Here is a 22,511-nt window from a genome sequence, read left to right as displayed (position 1 = left end):
GCCAGAAAATCATGGTAGACTGTAGGCGTAAATCTGCTTTGGGGAAATGAAAGCGTTGGACTTTCCAGTTCCAAGCAATTTAACACCTCTTTACACATGATATATAACCATCACATTTCAACACACAAATGAATCTGATGGTCTGCCCCTTTGTAATTCTCTTTTGTTTCTTTTAATCAGGAAATCTATTCACATACAGAATCCTTTGAATTTTGTTGCTGCAGGATGGCACAATGTGGAGATTCTGAACAATGATTAATTAAATTCCAAGGAATATGTACAGAGTCAACATTTCTTTGAATCGTAGCTGGTGATGTCCAACAATCAAAGATCATGCATTGTTTGTGGGTACCCAGAGCCACAGGTCATCGACCAAATAATTTTTGCTGGTTCCTCTGCCCTGAACATGCACAGAATTAGTTTTGAAGCAGCATTTTAAGTAAGATCATTAAGTAGAAGAAACACAATCCATATTACTATGCTTGTTCTTCTCATAGGGCTGAAGATATCCTTCCCCCTCCATAATCTCAAATAATTTAGGAGAAGCCAGAGATAAATATTTTCTTAGATGACAGTACGTTCCATGGGATTATAATACTTTGGCCCCCTCTTTGTTACTAGGGTTGGGGGAGAAATTCACTTCATATTTAAAGGTAAGTCTATCATATCCATACTTTCTGAAATAATATGAAAACTACAACACTGCCATCCTTCAAAATTTGCAGTTATCTGAATTTTATGATGCAATTCTCCAACCAATGTTCTAAAAATAATAATCATATATGAGGTAAAAGTGGGCATAAAATAAATATATTAGAGGAAATAGCATACAAAATATACCACTGCTTGCAAAATGTGTGTCAAAACTGCATACAAAAATGTGTTTGTTGGGAGAAATTTGCACTAAAACAATGAAGAATTTTCATAAAGATTAAAAATAAATCACAAATTGTTGTAGAATTGTGGAGAACTGAGTTTAAGATTGAAAAAAAAATGAGAAACTAGGAGAACTCAAACTCAAAGATCCTTCCATCTCAATTTGTTATATTTACCCAAGGAGAATTATGTTGCCTGATCTTATCCATGTGTGTGTGGAGAGAGAGGCTGCTATTGTCTCTGTCTCTCAGCATTCAATGCTTGAGGCAGCTGGTTCACTTTACCTAGAAGACTCCCTGGAAAAGACCCTGATGCTGGGAAAGATTGAGGGCACAATGAGAAGGGGACAACAGAGGACGAGATGGTTGGGCAGTGTTCTCGAAGCTACCAACATGAGTTTGACCAAACTGTGGGAGGCAGTGGAAGACAGGAGTGCCTGGCGTGCTCTGGTCCATGGGGTCACAAAGAGTCGGACATGACTAAATGACTAAACAACAACAACAAAGGGCCAGCCAAATGAATGGGCTGCTGCTGGTATTTTCAATAAACCTATTGTCAATTTCTTCTCCATATTGTCCATCACAAACTTGTGCATAAGTGGTTGCGTTTAGTGGAGACCATGTTGAAGGCAGCATGGGGGAAAAATGAGTTCATCAAGTTAGAAATTCCAAAAGGGGCAGGATCCTCCACAGAATTATTCTGAGTGGCGATACTGGTCCTCATGAGTAATTAACTCCTTGGGACATGCTATTATCTCCCTGATCAAAATATCTGGGGGTATATTGAAATGTACAAGATACATAAGTATTTATGTGAAAGACTGTACACTACTTGATTTATACAGCTCAGCTCTTGTACACAGATTGTATATTTGCTAAACGGTGCATGTGAATGGCTGTATGAGTGTACAGTTCAACTCTTTGTGTGCATGGGTAACATGTGAACAGCCCTTCTGCCTCTAACAGTAGCCTCTAACAGTAGCCCTCTCCCATAATTTCTCCCCTGCCCTTCAGAAGCACAAAGCCTCCAAAAATATCCAGCTACATATTGCTGACTATTATCACTACCATGATCCACTGACACACCTGTCCTCTAAGTCTTTGTCTAGTCTCCTTTCAAAGCCATCTAAGCTGGTGGCTTAAATAAATAAATAAATATTATTTATACCCAACACATCTGGCTGGGTTTCCCAAGCCACTCTGGGCAGCTCCCAACAGAATATTAAAAACACAATAAAACATCAAACATTAAAAACTTCCCTAAACAGGGCTGCCTTCAGATGTCTTCTAAAAGTCAGATAGTTATTTATTTCTTTGACATCTGATGGGAGGGTGCCACTACCGAGAAGGCCCTCTGCCTGGTTCCCTGTAACCTCACTTCTCGCAGGGAGGGAACCACCAGAAGGCCCTTGGAACTGGACCTCAGTGTCCAGGCTAAATGATGGGGGTGGAGACACTCCTTCAAGTGTACTAGCCGACACAGTTTTTTTTCTTGTGTCTGTGGTTTCCATTGAGTATATTATGTGGAAAATCGTACTCTGTTCAGTCTATCCTGAATCATCTCCCAATCAATTTTATTCATTTACTTAAGACATTTCTATTAAACAATGCTTTCTCATAGTAGCTTGCAAGCATAATTAAAGCAATATAACACTTAAAAAACTCAATTACAAAACCAAAAGCAGCTACATTTAAAAGCCCAGCACACACTTCTTACCCAGAAAACAACGGACTGAAACACACACAAAAGTTTGTAATATTATTTTAAAAGCTAAAAGAGGGGTTGTACATATTTTACTTTGGAAAGAGCGTCAGAGATATGGGGCCACCACTGAAAAGAGTCTGTGTCTCTAGTGCCCACAAGTCTGATGAACCTTTGACCTTGTCAGTCATTTGGTCTTGGAAAGTGTGAGATATAAGGATGAATTTGAGGCAGAAAAATGAATCTAAAAGCAAGAACATCTTCCTAATTTGGTGGGAAATACCTGTTTTGATCAAGAAATGCAAAATTCAAAGAGCAGATGCCAAGTGACATTTTAAGACATGATGGGTCTTAGCCCATCCTAAAAATGCTTACTCAAAGGTAACTCTGAGTTCACTAGTACCTAGTGTGGTGGTGATGGAAGAGGGGAACTTAACATTGAAGGTGCTCCCATGTTACCTTCAATGCATATATAATCTGTGAACCTGTATGCACAAATAGCTGAGGTGTGTAAATCCTTAAGTGTCCACTCTTCCACACAAGCACTTGTACGTGTGTTCATTGCAACGTGTGAATAAGCCAAGAACTAGACCAAGACTGAGGAACCTGTGGCCCTCTAGCTACTATCAAACTCCATGTCCCATCAGCTGCAGCCAGCATGACCAATGGTCAAGGATGATGGAGTCCAACAACATCTGGAGGGCCATGGGTTGCTAGATAAGCAATAGCTTCAGGGGAGGGGGCCTTGGGCTAGATGCCCTTAATAGCCCCCCATCATGAGTGGACTGATGTACTTACTACTGTCACCACAGTAATGGGAGAAAGAGTGATATGGGGGGGGGGTCAGATGTGGGCTTTGGTCCTAGACCTTTGGTCTGATTCAGCAGGGTTTTTCCTACAGAATATTTGACCCCTCTGGGTAGGGAGAAGTGTGGGGAATAATATGTTATTGCTCCTTAATCCAGTAGAGGCTTTTCTGAAAACCCTTCCTTGTGCTGAAATATTCATGAAGCCTGCCTTCTTGGCACCCCGACAAACGAATTAGGGTGAGGAGATCCATTCTGGCAAACAACAGTTAATTCTCCTTGGGTGAAAACCATTCCATTTTAATTAATAGTCATTAGACTGAAAGAAGCTTTTACTTGGCTTTAGGGAATTGGCCATTTTGGCGGAGGAGTGAGCTAGATATAAACATAAAGCATTTGTTTGGTCTACTCTCCCTTTTTTATGGCATGTTATTTGAAATAAAACTGACTCCCAAGAATCCCCTCCATTGAATGGCATTTATTTAGAGCACACAGGGGCTGTGGAGACCCTGCATAGCTTCACAGCTTGAATGGAGCCTCTGTTTGAAGGGGAAACATGAAAAGGCATGCAGCTAGATAAAGAAATAGTAACCTTTATTTGAATCGGAGATGGCCAGCAAGTGGCCCGTGAACTTCTTGCCTCGTCTTTTGACAGAAATCACCACCTTACATCAGCGAAAGGGTACCTGGTGGTGGTGGGACATGCTACTCTTGAGTAGACCACCACTATGGTGGCAATGCAATATATCTATATCACAGATGGGATAAAATGAATTTAGTTTGTCCAATGTGTTAGATCAGGGATGGCGAAATGCTGGCTCATGGGCCAAATGTGGTCCTCTTCTGAGTTTCCTCAGAATTGTCACCAGACCACCTCCACTCTGTCCCCAGGTCACATCCCTCACTTTCACACCAACCCACCCCATGTCCTTAAACTCTGATAATGCTTATTGCTTGTTTGCATAAAGGGTGTGTGTGTCTGTCTGTGAGAGAGAGAGACTATGTGTGGAAAATAGCCTACTGTACAAAGATTTAAAAAAAATACATTCATTGCCCTGCCTTCTTTTGTCTCTTGCCCCACTCATCTCTTGTAAGGTTGCCTCAGAGGGAAGGCATCCCTTGAGCTGTAAATGGTGATCCACCCTCATCTTAGATCTTTGAAGGGGAATCAGCATATTGCACACCAACAATCCCATCCAAAACTTACCTTCCCCGAAGCAAGTCTTCTCAAGCTGGATGGCAATAGCCCAAGTAAACATGCTAGAGGAGCTGCAGATTTATTTTAATCTACCTGATTAATTGTACCTGGAAATAATGCTATATAGATTTTTTTCCCCTCCAGGGAGGTAAGCTTGTTTCACTTGGTAGGCTTACTTCTGAGCACTCACACATAAGATTGCAATGCAGATGTCTCAAATGAGAGGTGTCGTAAGACATTGCCTCTCCCAACCCATGAAGCTGCACACTTATGACTTTGGAAAGCTATCCTGCCCCAGATACAAGCAGTGGAAACTTGTATCATGAACTTGCAGGAGGATGGGGAGGAGGAAGAGGATCCTGGCAAGGGTCCCCTGGCTGGGACTGGGACACACTGGGTCAAGCAGGGGGTGGGGAAGAAAGTACTCACAGGGTGACAGAGGATGGCAGGGGAATGGGGGTCAGTGCACAGGAACCAGAGCAGCAGGACCCATCACCAGAGCCGAGGGGTCCTGGTATCCTTGAATACGGTGGGCTCTGAGGCATAGGGAGCAGCGGGAGACTGAGGCAAGGAAAGGCCCATAGCCCAGCTCCCTAGATGGCCAGGTGAAGCTCACTAGCTCTGGGAGAAGGTATGTGATTCCTCAGCTGCAGTAGGCTTGGAACAGGTGAGGATCACATGCTTCATCAAGCCCAGATGTGGCAATCAGCAGGCAAAGTACGAAAGGGAAGCAGAGCTGAGGCACTGTCTGCTCAACTGCCCATGTTGATGGACCTCTGCTTGGATGCTCCAGGACCTCTACAGGACTATGTTTTGGGTTTGACTATGTTTCATGGCTGTTAGACTTAAGACTTGGCTTTACCTTGGATTGCCTTTCCTGACCTTTGGATTTTGGACTTGGCTTGAGTGGATTGACCATTGGACATTGGACTTGGCATTCTACTGACTTGCTGCAAGGTAGGCCAGGGGTTCAGGACAACTTGGGACTTGAGGAAGAATATTTTGTATGGGCTCAGATACGAACTCTTCTAGGGCTGAGATGCAGTACTGAGATGCTGTCATCTTTAAGGCACGGCCTTCCAACAATGCAGGAATATAGGAAACTGCCTTTTATCACTGATCCATCTAGTTCAGCATTGCCTGCACTAACGGGCAGCACCTTTATTGGTTTTCAGATGGGGGTCTTTCCTTGCCCTAACTGGAGGTGCCAGGGGCCTTCCTCATGCAAAAGATGTACTGCACTGCTGAGCTGCCATCCTTTGCCAAAATGCCACATCATCCTTCATCCGCACCAAATTCCAGACTTTTGCCTGTGCCATGTTACTGTGTAGGTACAAAGCGACAACCACTTTGGATTTAATTATGCTCATCGCTGCAGAGCATTTTCACACATGAATCATAAAAGCACTTCAGTGATGATCTGGAATAGTTTGATTACTTGCAGTATTTTTGTTTGCCGTAGCTCAGTGGCAAAGCACCTGCTTTGCATGCCGGAGGTGCAAATCCAGCATTACCAGTTAGAGCTGGGAACCAGCCTGAAACCCTGGAGAGCCAAGGGCAGTCAGTGTAGACCAGGGGTGGGCTGACTTCAGGTTTGTTGGATTTAGCTAGTTTTTTCACTAGAACTCTGAGATCTACCAACTGGAACCAGGTACAGATACAGTTAAAATTAAAGAACAAGGTATGGCTGGCTGGCAATAGATTAGTAAGGGATTCTGGTTCCCAATGCCAACATCAAAATAAAGGACATTTCTGCCCTTTAGTTGGGCTGCTGAAATGAAGAAAGCTTGGATTAACCAGGAGTAGACATTTATGTGAAACTTCAGTTTTGGTACACAAAAGTTCCTAGGCTCAATAAGCCGGAGGAGCCACCCTGTTATTTAATTTGAACTGTACGTCTTTTGTGGATCCCTATCTACCTTTTGCTCACTGCTGGTGTAGTTAATACTGAGCCACATTGACCAATAGTCTGATCTGGTGCAGTATATGGCAGCTTCCAATGCTCTCAAGTTTTTCCTGACTCAAGCTATCTCCACCCAGCCAGCATGATGTATTCATGGTTAGAGTATCAGACTAGGACCTGTGAGGCCACGGTTCAAATCTCCCACTCAGCCATGATGTGCAAAGGGGTGCCCTTGGGCCAGTCCCAGCCTCTCTACCTAACCTACCTCAGAGGGTTGTTGTGAACTGGAGGAAAATAACAAGGTGTGCCATTTTGAATTCCTGGGGGGGGGGAGTAGGATATAAACGCAATTAGAAATACATAATAAAGCACACACACCTGTCTAGCTGGGATGCTTGGGGAAAAGTTCTATGGTAATAATAGCACACTTTTCAGTACAGTACATCTGCTCACAGGTGACATGTAAAGCACAATATGTTCGCAATGGAAGCTAACTCTATTTCCCTCTCAAACCTTCAAACATATATATATATATGTTTTAGAACGTTCAGAACGGCACTGCAATTCATCCAAATAGCGGAAGACTTGCCCTTTCCTGTATCTCTTCCAGATCTGTGATATATCCTCCCCCCCCCTTTATATATTTTTTTAGATGGGACGTCCAGAACTGTAGCAGGCAGGCAGAATGAGAAGTACAGCTCCAAATGTACATTGGCAGCTGTAGTGTTTTGTGTAAGGAGACACAAGGATGTGATCAATAAGACTAGACAGCCCAATCTTATGCTCCACTGTGCCGTAGGCACACTGCCTAAGATGTCTTGCTAGCTTCCCACTCACTCTGGCACTGGAAGCCAACTATAGCTAGGTACCAGTAGCCAGCGGTGCTTCTGGAGTAGCATAAAAGGTTGAGGATGGAGAGGAGGTGGAGGGGAGTGGCTGTGATGCTTTTAGCTGCATCAAGAAGCTTTGGGTGAAGAGGCAATGATCAGCATATTCATTCTAGCTTGTAAGCTTCTCAGGCAAACCTCCTTGCTGGAGACTGGAATGGTGGACTTAACTAGACATTGGTCTGGTCTTGCAAGAAGGTTGGTGTACTCTTATCCCACACTCCCCTATTATGACCCTGAGACCAGGAGCCAATCTGGTGTAGTGGTTAAAGTGCTGGACTAGGAATTGGGAGACCAGGATTCAAATCTCCACTCAGCCATGAAACTAACTTGGGTGGGTCAATGACTCTCAGCCTAACCTCCCTCACCAGATTGTTGTGAAGGGAAAAGCTATGTATGCCACACTGAGCTCCTTGGAAAGAAGGGGGGATAGTATATGAATGAATGAATGAATGAGTACATAGGCTTCCTCCCCAACCCAATGCATTCCAATGACCATTTAGATGTCTCTCTGTGTGTCTTTTGTGGAGAGTCCTGAAGAAACATAATAGAAGCAATCTGAAGTATCTGAAGAAGTGTGCATGCACACGAAAGCTCATACCAATGACAAACTTAGTTGGTCTCTAAGGTGCTACTGAAGGAATTATTTTATTTTGTTTCGACTGTGGCAGACCAGCACGGCTACCTACCTGCAACTAGAAGCAATCAATTACTGTACTTTGTGTTTAATGCATTCCAGTGGCCATTGGGAGAGCCATTGTATACTGGTGGCCTTTTGGAAGAAAGCAATGACAGTTCATTTATTTTAGTATGTCCACTATAACAGTTCTAATTATATGGAAACAGAGGGAGCTGCCTTTAAATGAGCCAGGTCTGAGACCACTGATCCATCTATCTCAGTGCTTTTTACACCAGAGGTAGCTGATGTGGTGCCCTCCAGATTTTGTTGGAGTAATTCTGGCCATGATGCTTGGTGCTGATGGGAGTTGTGGTCCAGCAACACTGGACCGTGGTCAACAGGCAATGCATGTGTCTTAATGCTGAACTACAGTCCTTCCCCAGTGGCCAAAAGCTGCAAAAAAATAAGCAACTTTTGCAGAGACAAAATATGAGAGAAAAGAGGGGTAGACGTGGGTAGCTCTTCCCCATATGCCAATGAAAAACAGGTTGCTGTGTTTGGTTATGTAAGACTCCATCTAAAACAGAGGAGAGGATCAGGCTCTAAGTATTTTCTTTTCCTGGTAGAGCTCTGAAAACACCTATACATTTGTGCTATCACAGCTGGTCCAATGGACAGGCTAGATGGCGACAAGTTGATTTTTATACATTTCAATCGTTCCTCCTCTTGTCAAAGCTCTTTATTCAAGGTCATCATTAAGTTGCTAAGGGGGCAGCAGTGGGGAAAACCACACTCCCACTTCTGCTCTCTCTGGTGAGCACTGTGAATATTTGATTATGCACCTTGATTCCTGTAGAATTAATCATGCCTTAATAATCAGATGCGCAAATCAGTGTTTTCAACTGCAAGGTGGATTAAGAGCTACGGCAGGCCTACTCTGTCTATGTGCTCAGCTTCCCTTTCTCTCTGATGCCCCTGCGTCTTTTCTTGAGGGTGACTGACCTCTCTGCAGAAGTCCTCCTGTCCATACAAAATAGAGAAAGCACAACATAGCAAAAGTCGGGTAGCACCTTAAGGAATGTGGCAAGATCCAGAGCATGCCTATTTATTAAAATACATAACTTGATTGTAAAAAACAAACAAACCCTCAAAGCAGTTTGAAAAAGCGAACAGTGAAATTAAGAAAGATTTACAACCCTACTTTAAAACATCCAAGAGTTAAAATACTAAATCAACCAATCAATTAAATTTTATACCCTGCCCATCCGGCTGGGTTTCCCCAGCCACTCTGGGTGGCTCCCAACGTATTGAAAACAGAATAAAACATCAAATATTAAAAACTTCCCTAAGTTCCCTTCAGGGCTGCCTTCCAATGTCTTGTTTATTTCCTTGGCATCTGCTGGGAGGGTGTTCCACAGGGCAGGCGCCACTGCCGAGAAGGCCCTCTGCCTGGTTTCCTGTAACCTCACTTCTCGCATTGAGGGAACTGCAAGAAGGCCCTCGGAGCTGGACCACATCATTAAATGGGGTTTACTTTCAAGTAGGGATGGGGCAGAAATTCAACTCAGCATTGGAACACAAACCAAATTCACACTTTCTTTCTTTTTTTAAAAAATATGTTTTTACTAATTCACACTGTCTGAAACAATATGTGAACTGAAACACAGCCTCCTTCAAAATTTGCATTTTTCCAGATGTTGCAGTGAAGTTCTTCAGCTAAGTAATGTGTCCAAAAATTTGCCTCTTGGTGCGAAGTGTGCATATAAATGTATATATTTGTGAAAATGACCTTTAAAAAAAAGGATGATGATAGGGGAAATGGCTTTGCAAAACGTGTATATTAGGCAAAAATACATTGTGTATATTAGGAGAAATCTGCACCAAAATGCTGATGGATTTCCATTAAGCCTCGTTTTAAAAATAAATAAATTGCAAACTGATGTGGAGAACTGGATTAAAGACTGGGGACATGAGAATCTGAAAGTAACAGGAGTACTCATTCATCCCCCAAAGTAAATCTGTTTATGATCAGTCATGTACTGCAATCCTACACTTCTCACTCCTAGGTAAACATTTTGTAGCCTTGTAATCCTATGTGTGTTTACTTAGAAGCAAGTTTCTCTGTGTTCAATGTTGCTTACTCACTAACAGGTGTGTAACCTTCACAGACAGCAGCTTTAGAGTAGGATCCCATACATGCTTGTTTAGAAGGAAATCTCACTGTGCTCCATGATGATAGCAATGATGATTTCTCAGATTTATATATTGCCCTCCACCCAACGATCACGGGGTGGTTTACAACATAAAAACACAGAATGCGTAACATAATAAAAATGCAACAATACCCCCCATAAGCTTTGCTTCCCCATGAGATTGCAGTCTCAGATTTTGAAATTTAGCAGAGAAGGAATTAATGTTTGCTGCTCTGTCATCCTTTGGGAGAGACTGGCCAGTCAGTGTGAGTAAAGGGTAGACCACACTTCACCAGTGTGAAGCCCCTCAGATGATGTTGGACTACAACTCCCATCAGGCACAGCCAGCACATCTGATGGCAGTTGTGATCCAGCAACATCTGGAGGGTACCAGGTTGGCAAAGGCTGGAGCAGACCTTGCGGACACAGAGTTGATACTTTGTGGTGTCTCTGTACCTGCCAGTCCAGCTCTTGTTCCGCTACCATCTCCCAGCAATAGACTGCAATCTTCCTCTTGGAAGAGTCACCACTCTGGCAATCGTTCAGGGATAGGTTCTCAGCTATCTAGAAGTTAACAGAACCACAGTCCTTGCTAGCAAGTGGGTCAAATCAGCCATGGTATTCTTCTGGAGCAGCTGTCCAAGTTAGGGATGGGTGGCACTACTTTGTCCTACTTGGATGGTCATTTCCAGAAGTTGATGTTTGGGGTGTTCTCTTCAGCCCCATGGAGTTTTGATTTTATCTCCCCCCCCCATGCTGTTTAACATCTACATGAAACTGCTGAGTGGGGTCATCTGGAGGTCTGGAGTACATTGTCAGCAATTTGCTGATGACACACAGCTCGACTTCTCCTTTGCATCTGCATGGGAGGCAGTAGATGTGCTGAACCATTGTCTTGCCCTGGTAATGAGAGCCAATATCTGAAGTTCAATCCAGGCAAGACTGGATAGTGCTGTGGCACTGTGATCTAAACCACAGAGCCTCTTGGGCTTGCCAATCAGAAGGTTGGTGGTTCGAATCCCCACGGCGGGGTGAGCTCCCATTGCTCAGTCCCTGCTCCTGCCAACCTAGCAGTTCGAAAGCACGTCAAAGTGCAAGTAGATAAATAGGTACTGCTCCAGCGGGAAGGTAAACAGCGTTTCCATGCGCTGCTGTGGGTCACCAGAAGCAGCTTAGTCATGCTGGCCATATCACCGGGAAAAACTGTCTGCGGACAAACACTGGCTCCCTTGGCCAGTAAAGCAAAATGAGTGCCGCAACCCCAGAGTTGTCCGCAACTGGACTTAACAGTCAGGGGTCCCTTCACCTTTTTCCTTTAAGACTGGGGTACTGTTAGTGGGTGGTTCCCTAGGCCAGATGGATGGGAGGTTGCCTACTCATCATGGGGTTATACTCCCTCTGAAGTAGCTGATACACAGTGTGGGGATGCATCTGGATCCATTGCTGTTATTTGAGGAGTGGCCTTGTTGGTGTGGAGTGCCTTCCATCAGGTGTGTCACTATCTGCACAGGGATAGCCAAACTTCTGTTGTCTATGTTCTGGTAACCGCTAGGTTAGAATTCTGCTAAACATTATATGTGAGGCTGCCTTTGAAGACAGTTTAGCAACGTCAGCTGGTTCAGAATTCAGCGACCAGGTTGCTCACCAGTACAAATTGGTTTGAGCATATAAATGCCAATCCTGGCCCAACTGTACTGCCAATTAGTTTCTGGCCCCAATTCAATATGCTGGTTTTGACCTATAAAGCCTTGAAGCAATCTGGACCCTGCATTCATCACCTGAGGCTCCTCATGTGCTTCTTCTGTGAGAGGTCCAGAGGTTGGCAACACGAGAACAGGCTTTTTCTGCAGTGACTCTCCACTTGTGGAATGCCTTCCCAAGGGAGGCTCGCCTGGTACCTTTGTTAAATGCTTTTGCCTGGTGTCTAAAGATATATCTACTCTTAGGTCTTTGGTTAATTAAATAATCTATCCCCTAGATTGTGTGTGTGACAGGGTATTGATTTTGTTTGCTATTGTGGCATGTATTTATGTGTTTATATATATAGAGGGGGGGAGGAGACATGGTTGGTATAATTGAAGCATCAGAACTGAAATCGGAAGAGAACAATTGTGGTGTCCTGGCTGGAGTGAAAAATGAGACATGCAAAAAGATTCATGCTGTAGTCCTAAGGAAATTGCCATTTTTGGGGGAGGGATTCTTAATGTGCTTCCTAGAGCTACATTTAGCATTGCATCTATCTTGAAACATATTGATAGACCTTAGAGATTCTAGTTTTAAAAAGAAAAGAAATATGAGACCAGACTTTTAAAGCCATCTAACTCTTGACTTCATAGTCCAATTTCTGGACTTTGCAGTACTTTTGTTTGTTTTTCATTAGAACACACATGAGCTTCTTTGCTGCCTTCTTTGCAGCAGCATTCATATCAGAAGCAATTAGGAATTATGTTGTATTAGTGAGCCATTTCTGCAGATCTCTCTCTCTCTCCCTCTTTTTCTTTCTCTGACATCCTGTGGCTCTCTGGTAAACAACGTTCTTTTAAATCTGGTATAACATCTGTCATCAACAAACTCAATTTTTTTTTTTTTAGAACAGAAAGTGCGCAGGACTCTTGAAAGCTCTCCTGAAGCTGATACAGGGGAGTAGCTAAAGCTGCAATCCTATGCATGCTAATTTGGGAGTAAATCCCACTGAACTCACTTCTGAATATACAGGCATGAGGATTGCACTACACCAGTCTGATCTATGAATCAGGTAATGCCTGGTTTTCGTCCACCCCTGCATGCATTAAGAGGCTTTAGGCAAGCTACTCTCTCTTAACCTCGGTTTTCTATCTGCAGTAAGGAGATAATCGCAGCATACACGCCATACATTTAAATCACAGTTAAAGCACATGCCTTCCCTCAATGAATTTTGGGAACTGTAGTTCACACGCACAAAGTGTAATAATTAATAATAATCATAAATCATCATTCTATGCAAGCCCCAGCCAAATGGATGTAAGTGTGATATTACCCTTGCACAGCATTCCTAGATTCTGGTGATGCTTGTTCTGGAGAAATTCCCAGGAAAGTGTAACCCTAGGGTCACCTGTGACCATGGGCCCAATGGCACCCCTGAGAGCTTTCCCTGGGGCCCTCGCAGCTTCTGCACTTCATCACCACTCACTGCTCCCTTTATCATGAGATGGCAAAACTAGCTATGTCCGTCCCCCTCCACCCCTGCTCCTGGAAAGCATATAGAGAAGAATAAGGAAGTTGAAAGAGTGACACGCTTTCTCACATCTTTCAACTCTATGTGCTTTTGAAGTCTCAGTTCAGCACCTGAGTAGCTGGGCAGAAAGCAAAATGACTGAGAGGGAAGTAGGGGTGGGAGGGGAAAGGAGGCAATTTGGGAGACTAGGGGAGGTAAATGGAGTGACTAGGGATAGGGAGAGAAAGTGGAGTGGGAGGAACATGCATTCATGGATCCAACACAGGTTGGATCCAGTAAAATGGAGCCTCTTGAAATTTCATATATATTTTTCCCTAGGGTTGTCCACTCTTACGAACTCCAGCAAATTATAGATTACAGTGGTACCTCGGGTTAAGAACTTAATTCATTCTGGAGGTCCATTCCTAACCTGAAACTGTTCTTAACCTGAGGTACCACTTTAGCTAATGGGGCCTCTCACTGCTGCAGCATTGCCGAAGCACAATTTCTGTTCTCATCCTGAAGCAAAGTTCTTAACCCGAGGTACTATTTCTGGGTTAGCAGAGTCTGTAACCTGAAGCGTCTGTAACCTGAAGCGTCTGTAACCCGAGGTACCACTGTACATTGGTCTCCATTTACTGAACCATAAAAACTACAAGATGTTGGCAAGCATAAGATCTGGGACTTTTTATGGTGCAATGTAAGGTTTAATTTGATGACCTTTTGCCGGGGGGGGGAGGGGGGGCTAAGTAAATTTATTCAAATGCAAAAGGATCTGTTTTAATTACACTGGACCCCACTTTTACCCAGACCCTATGGGAAAGCAAATAATCTGTGGTGCCCACCTCACTCTCAAAATATCCAAATGTGCTCCACAAGATTGGTGGCTCTTGGTGTAAGGTTACCTTTCTATAGACCAGGCACCCCCAAACTCGGCCCTCCAGATGTTTTGGGACTACAACCCCAGTGGTCAGGGATGATGGGAATTGTAGTCCCAAAACATCTGGAGGGTCGAGTTTGGGGGTGCCTGCTATAGACACTTGATTGAGTGTATACACCACAGGACATTCTCCTGCATAAATGTCAATGATTCTGTGTTATGTAAGCCAAAGAAGGTGAAGGAAAGGGATGGTTTGGATCCAAGGAGCTATGAGTGGAAGGAAAATAATTGCCAGCGGTGTTCCACAAGTTCTTGCACCAGAACTTACACCAGAGTAATTTCAAGCAGTGCTATAAAATTATCTAGAATCTGATGTTTCCTTGGGCACAGGGAGTTGCACAAGGTAGAAGAACATTTCTGGATCTGGTTTCATTCTTCTGTAGCCTACGCTGCTTCCAGACATTCTGTTTACTTGGCATTTATCCTGATTTGTCCGCCCAAATCAATGTTTGTGGGGTGAATCCCAAGGGCCAGACGGAGAGGCTTAGAGAGCCACATTCAGCCCCAAGACTTGAGATTCTTCACCCCTCTTCGAAACTTAAGTGAACTTAAAATGCCAAACCACACATGTTCAGTGTATGATTAGGGTTGGCAAGCTGTGTTTTTGTCTTGCGTATCAGGATTACGGAAGTAGTTGTAAAGCATGGAATGAGGGGGTATGAGGGGAAGAGAAATATCAGTTGTGTGCTTTTCAATTGCAATAATACACATGGAAATCTAAATCCCTTGTAAGACTCTTAAGTCCAGGGTCTAGAATTACCTAGCAACACCACTCTGCCTTCTGCATGCAACAGAATTATTATTATTATTATTATTATTATTATTATTATTATTATATAGTATACCTTTGGCTCAAACCACTTGACTCTGCTAGTTTAAAAATCCAGAGCTTGTGCTAGAACACTGAAATGGGAATGGGGTATTATGGTATGTGGGTGAGAACTCAGATTTAGAACTATATGACCAGCACACAAACAGTCAGAAGGCAAAGCCCACATTTGAACATGGAGCATGGAAGCACACAATCTTGGGCACACTTGCTTGGAGATAAGCTCTCATGAACAAAGTGGGATTTGCTTCTGAGTAAACATGGTTATGGTTGGGCAGTAATGCATTATGCTGAAACACTTGTCCGCCGAGCCTATGCATATCTGCTCAGGAGTCATTTTCACTGACTCCAACAGAACACAGAACTGCTGTCTAGACATGCTTACTGGGTGTTAAGTTTCCCTGTCCATAGAACTCAGTTGGAGTCACTCCCAAGAAAAATTGTATTGGATCGTGACTAAACCCCTTACTAGTCCTAAACCCCTTACTTAGAAGAAAGTTCTTTTTGCAGCTTGAGGACCATCAGACATAAGGATTCCACCCACCAAGAGCCTTTTTATGGTGACACATAAGGGGCACAATAAGCCTATTTGTTTGGCTGCTGTCTCAGACAGGCAGGTCATAATATTTGGTGGATGTTCAGACTTTGCTGGGTACCAAATTGTGCATTGTGTATTTTAAGACTAGCCTTAAAGGATGCCTCTCCATTCCCTGTTAAGGAACTGATCAAATAAGGAAACAGCAGTGACAAAATGTTAGACGATGGGCCCGTAGGTGACGTTAATTCATGTGAGGATCATCATTACAGAATTGTTTTCAGTGCTGTTATCATCATTATTAGTATAATAGCACAGCACCATTCATCGGAATGCTCCAGGGGACATCCAAGACACTCAGATAATTGAATGCTCAGTTAAATGAGGAAGGTTCTTTTCCTTACACATGCATTGGCCCCAGTCTAAAGCATGGAGAGTTCAAGATGGATTTTAATAACTCTGCACCCAAAAAATTATGGACACTTTTGCACAGTGCTAGTTCAATTATAAGAGCAGTTTTTAGACCACCAACTGTAACTCGTGAATGTCTTTTCATGCAGTATAGAAGCCAATTTCAAACTGAATGCACATTTTAGGCTGCCTGAAGATTTTCATTTGAATCCCCGATGCAGGAAATGAAAAAAGCCAATGTAAGCATCATTTGTGGGAATGGCCTGAAAGTTCCAGGCAACAGACATTTGGATAACTGGGCAATTTCTGCAGTGTATTACCATTTAAAACACTATTTTGTGGCAGTATCTTCAACAGCAGCAAAGCAACTTAGTCTCGTTTAGAAACACATCAGGAGCTTCAGACCACCGAATTTCTCACCTGAAAGGTAGTAGCCACAGCATTTGAAGGCTTATCCATGGTGTGGACTTAAACTAATTTAACAGTTACTCCTTTTGACTAAGGAACCTGGTGAACTGTAATACTGTTAGGGCATGGAGAGGAAACCTATAGCTCTCCAGATTTTGCTAGGCTAAAGCTTCCATTGGTTATCCCATTGATGCTGATGAAATCCAGTAAAATATGAAGGACCACTGGTCCCTATTCCTGTGTTTTAGAAGGAGCTGAGCTCTCCTGCAGAGAATTATGGATGTCCTTACCAAATGACTAGTCCAAGAAGTCTTTGGTGAAATGCTGAGATATGTGTATGTGGTATGTGCACTTTTGAAGTGCAGATATGTCATTCCTACATTCCCTAGAAAAACATGAGAGCTCCGTGAAATGGTCTGGTGGATTCGGAGAGATTTGGAACATGACTAGGATGGTACTGAAAAAAATCCTCTTCCATAGTGGGTCTTGCCTTTGTTGTAGGAGTACCTACCACAGAAACTATGACTCTGCAACTTGCCTTGGGGCTGTTGGGAAGTGGATCTGGGTAAAAGAAGTGGAGCTGCTGAGCTATTGTCATGGATCACAGCTCAGTAGTACATAGCATGCTTTCATTGGTGCAGAAAAGGATCTAGGGGTCTTAGCAGACCACAAGCTTAACATGAGTCAACATTCTGATGCAGGAGCAAAAGAAAAAGCTGGTGATATTCTAGGCTGCATCAAGAGAAGTATAGTGTTCTGATCAATGGAAGTAATAGTCCCGGTCTATTCTTCCTTGATCAGACTACACCTGGAGTACTGTGTCCAGATCTGGGTGCCACAATTTAAGAATGAGATTGACAAGCTGGAATGTGTGCAGAGGAGGGCAACTAAGATGACAAAGGGTCTGGAAACCAAGGTTTATGAGGAACAGTTGAGGGGGAATGGGTATGTTTAGCCTGGTAAAGAGAAAACTAAGGGGAGATGTGATAGCCAAATATCTAAAGGGCTGTCAAATGTAAAATGGAGCAAGCTTGTTTCCCCCTGCTCTGGATGGTAGGACCTGATCCAATGGTTTCAAGTTACAAGAAAAGAGACTCCCAAGTAAACATCAGGAAGATCTTTCTGATGGTGGGCTTCGCTTTCTTGGTGGTTTTTAAGCAGAGGTTGGATGGTCATCTGCCATGGGTGCTTTAGCTGAGATTACTGCATTGCAGGGGTTGGACCAGATGATCCTCAGGGTCCCTTCCAATTCTACAATTCTATGATTCTAGGAACATATTGAAAGCTAACCTTACTGCATCTGGGAACCTTCCTGCTTAGCAGGACCTGGGCATCTGCCCTAAAGTTCTACTTGGATGATACCACAGCATGCTTCATATGCAGGAATACCCAGCTGTTGCAATTCAATGGGACTTACTCACAGGTAAATGTGTTCAGGACTTGAGCCTAGTAGATTCGTAATGGTTCTGACCCACTTAAGCAGCAATAGTCAGACTGGCTCCTCCGGTTTGGTTACAGGCTTGGGAGACCCTGGAGGGAGAGCCATCATCCCTTCAATTAGACGCAACCAAAGATCTGACTCAGTATAAGGTAACTTCATATGCTCATGTGTGTGCATAGCCTTGATAAACCTCTGTGTCTATCCAAGGAAAGAAATAGCTGCTGATTTTGAATTGGCAATGCTGGCTGATTCCATTTCCCCCCATCTTAGAAATCAAACCAATCCGTTTATAAATGTGACCTGAGATTTCCTTAAAAAACAACAACTTTGCTACCAAAGAAAATTAGAGGTATGTATAAAAAGGGAAGCGCAGCAGGGGCAAAAATGTAGCTGATTCAAGGGCATCCGAATGACCATAAAACTCTGGAAATGGTCCCTCGATCTGAATGCCTGGAGCTCTTGACTGCAAAACCCCAGAGCAGCCAAGGCAGCACTATTAAGGCTATCTAACCGGAACGTAAGCACGATCTATTGGAGGGAGAGATATTTAATAGAGTTTCTGACTAGAGCTTAGCCAGGGAATGACAGTCACCATCTCTCTTCCCCCCCAAGAGCTGTCCCATCTGACCTTCCCAGAAGTGTTTTCTCAAGACCTCTGCAATAACTGTTCTGAAGGCATCCCTGATAGGCACCCACAGGGGCACAGAGATGCGTTTCTGGAGCATTGCTGTACTAGGGAGGCTGTTCAGAAAACATTTTCCTACATTATGGTGGGGGGCTGGAGCTTGTCGGTTCATATTTTGTCTGCCCACATCAACTCTGCCACACTTCTATCTCCCCTGTCCAGTCCCATCCTCCCAATTTTACTTTATAGCTGTAACTAAATCTCAATGCCTGATCACATCAGTACACAGAACCCCAGCATTGGGTTTAACTCCTTTGTTGCATCTAATTCCAGCCCCTGCTGGTTTCCATCTTTCATGCTTTGGCTGCACTTTACTCCACTCCTCCTATGCATAATAACCCCCTCCTGCAAGGCTGGAAAAAAAATGCTATATAGAAGTTAACGACGCTATTTTTTGCATTTTTTTCTATCACTGCATTGAAGGCTGCAATCCTATGCACATTTACCTAGGAATAACCTTCACTGAAAACAGTGAAATTTACTTCCGAGTAAATGTGGAAAGGATTGCATTGTCCATAAACATCTTCCTTACATCAACTGTGGCGCTTTTTGCACCTGTGTTGCACTTGCTTTGCAGCTGGATCCATACTCAATGCTTAGAATAGACCCATCAAAATCAGCGCGGACTTAACAGACTTGTTTCCCCAGAATTTCAGAATTCCCACTGAATTCAATGGGATTTGCTGTCATATAAATGGGTATTGCAGCCTAAGTTATTCATGACTATCTTAAAGTCCCATTGATTTCAATGGGTCTACTATAAACATAACTAAGGCTATGTACACACTGCTGTTTACTGCACACCCAGTACACTCCCAATGATGGTTTAGGAAGTTGTGTGTGCACATAGGACAGGATGGTGGCCACAATCTACACCTATCCTGTTGTTTCTTATGCAATACTGCATTCTGATGCATTTTCCCCCAAACCAGCTTCAATCCAAATGGAGAAAAAGAATGACTTAGGCTGTGTAGACATTACCAATTTAAAACACAGCTAAGATTGCAATCCTAACCCCATGTACTTGTGAGTCAGTATCATTGCATTCAACGAGGATTACTTATGACACTGGCTTTGGAATCTAGCACTCTCTTTTTCTTCCTTTACTATACATAACTCATTTGAAGCACCAAACTCCCACTTTGATTTAAACTTCTGCATCTATTTTATTGTACTCCCCTTCATGAATAAACATCAGCAATGACAAACTTCTTTGCCATCCGTTCTCCTCTCTACCTTCACCGCCTTCCAACCTTCATGCATCTCAGTACCTCTGCCTCTCGCTCTCCCAGCGCCAACCCTTCTTGGGAAAGATGCTTCTGTGGGCTCCTCCACACATGCACTTCAACAAGTTCAGCATGTGTGAAAGAGCCTTCTCAGAGTACACATCTGGATGGAGAGACTTTCCACATTTATTTACCGCATCTACCTACTTATTTAAAGAATGCGTACTCTGCTTTTCACTATATGTCCCAAACGGCTGACAGAAAGATAAAGAGAGAGAATGTAAATTAATCAGAAAATAGAGCCATTAGAAATACTACAAAATAACCCCCCTTGCGTCCCTGCAGCCTAGCTAACTCACACGTCTGGCTGCCTCCAGTACTGAGTGCATCAATTGACTGGAAAATTAAGTCAGGGTTAGGGACCCAAGAAGAGTGGCCCCCTTGATGTTGCACACCTCCCATGTTCCCTGACCATTGGCCATGCTGGCTCTCTGGGCTGATGGAAATTGGCAACCAGCTACAACGGAATTAAGAGATTTACATGGAAGGTAGGCAGATGCAGAAGAGCTTCTACACCTTCAGTAGCCGTGTCGCAGAAGAGGGTCTTTCACCGGCGGGACAAGCCATCCGTGGGAACTCCCCTCTTTCCCTAGGAGACGACTTAAGGTGTAGGACCCCCGTCCTCTTCTCCCACCCCAGGTCAATGCGTGGCCATCCAGAGCCTGCACTACCGAAGTGTGAGCGAATGTCAAGTTCGGGGCAGAGACGAGATTCGTCGTGCAATGTGTGCAATGAAAATAATCTACATTAACGCGGACGGGAACAAAAGACGAGCGAGCCAGACGTTACTTGAAAAGCAGCGGGTGAAACGGCGAAATGCCCTACCTTGGAAAGACAGAGGCGCGCGCTGGGCTAGCTGCGGGTCCATATCGGGCTGTCCGTTGGAGAAGCAGAAAGTGCCCGAACCCCAACCTGGAAGGGGCCCTAGACCATCGTCGGAGGGGAAAGCGGGGTGCGCTCAATCAGGGGGTGCGTTCAGTCAAGCCGCTGTTCAGAAAAGCGCCCCACCAGCTTCTTTCGCTGCCCAGCCGAGAGCCGCTCAGGGCGCCCCCCAAACCTGCTCCTCGCTGGTGGAGACGCGGCGTTGTTTTCCTCCAAATCTTTCCAGAGGCGTTCAACGCGGCATTAGTACTCGAGAGCCAGGCGCTCTTCTCCACACCCCCTACTCCACCCCCACCCCGATGACGGCTGTTGGCGAGACCCTTGAGTGCCTAGCAGCCCCCAACGCGCCAGCAGAATGATCGGAACCAGATTGTTAGTGATGGAAGTGACAAGCCGGTCGCAGCTTTCGGAGAGGAGGACTGCGCGAATGTCTCGCATTTCTTTGGGAAATCTTTTGCTTTGCAGAACCCAAACATAAGCAAACACACACACGCGGATCAGGGGTAACATAGGAACAATAGCTCCGGGTGAGATCGCCCCACCGTGTAAAACGAGACCACTCCAATGTGGTCAAGCGATCTGGCCATAGGGGAAGTCCGGTAGGCTGCAATCCTATGCACATTTACCTACGAGTAAGCACCGCGGAATGCAGTGGGGACTTGATTCCGAGTAAACGTGCCCGAGACGGAGTTTTACACAACTGCCACCCCATCTCCATTTACATGGTAGGAGTGACTAGGACCAAATGAACTAAGCGAGGCTGATTTCCGTGTTATGCATGCACACGTTCTCTTAAATTGTGGATCTAGTTATTAACATGCATGCAGTTCTTCCCCCAAAAAAGCAAAATGGGCGTGGGGGGGGGAGTAGGCAGGTGGGTTGGAAGCCCAAGGGAAGAGATTTCCCCTTCACAGGTCACTCGAGAGTGGGGCGTGAAGGGTTTTGGTTAGACATAGCTCTGTGAGCAAGCAAGGTGTTTGTGCAGCCTGACAGATCGTGGCCGGCTGCCTCGGTACACTCGGTATTTGATGACATACTCAAACATCACGGGGACTTAAGTGAGCGCGAAGGGTCGCATACGCTGAGAATGACCTCGAGGACCCTTACAGATTTAGCCGCAAAGCATATTTACAGAGGCTGAGATAACAGCCCTTTCGATAAACAGAATTTTCCATGGATTTACTGTGAGCGGGGTTGGAAGTTCTCTTAGCAAGAGGCTATGTCCTCTCCAAAATCCTCCGAAGAATATACAGCTGGGGGAAGGTGTGTGTGTGTGTGGCCAAGGAACACATTTACGACATGCATTTGCAAGAGTTTAATACACAATCAGTTTCCCGCGGTTGTTATAACTCCAGTTGCACCTAAATGCCTTGCTTTTGGAAAGGGGCCAGCAGTTTAACAGTGTAATAATTACCGGATTTATTGAGCAGGTTACTGCGTGTAGAAGCGCAGCCGAATATGACCTAAACTCTGGCGAATGTGAACGCCAAGGCTCAAAGTCAAACAGAGGCAATGGACGTAAAACGACGTTCTATCGCCCCCGGGATCGGGACAACTTTCACGGAGCAATTTCAGCATGCTGGACAGCTCCTTGCCTTCTCGCTTGGAAGGTGCCCCAAAAGGACAGTTCCTCAAGGATTTTAGCAGGATGTATCTTTCAAAGTCTTTATCTTGCTCAAAATAAAAAAAATCCTTCCAGTAGCACCTTTAAGACCAACT

The 22,511-nt window shown here is 44.2% G+C and overlaps 1 protein-coding gene across 1 annotated transcript in view; it reads right to left on the bottom strand.

Annotated features, from left to right (window-relative positions):
* The window catches only part of CHRM2 (cholinergic receptor muscarinic 2), a 171,956-nt gene extending 150,360 nt beyond the window's left edge, over positions 1–21,596 (bottom strand). The window contains exon 1 of the mRNA XM_081024057.1: positions 20,736–21,596. The gene's annotated coding sequence lies outside the window, so the exon portion shown is untranslated. The remainder of the gene's footprint in view (positions 1–20,735) is intronic.
* Positions 21,597–22,511: the final 915 nt, after the last annotated feature.

The sequence above is a fragment of the Podarcis pityusensis genome (genome assembly GCF_964106645.2).
Source record: "Podarcis pityusensis genome assembly, chromosome: 10".
Lineage (NCBI taxonomy): Eukaryota > Metazoa > Chordata > Lepidosauria > Squamata > Lacertidae > Podarcis > Podarcis pityusensis.
The sequence above is the reverse complement of the archived record's forward strand: the minus strand, read 5'-3'. Positions and strand labels throughout refer to the sequence as shown.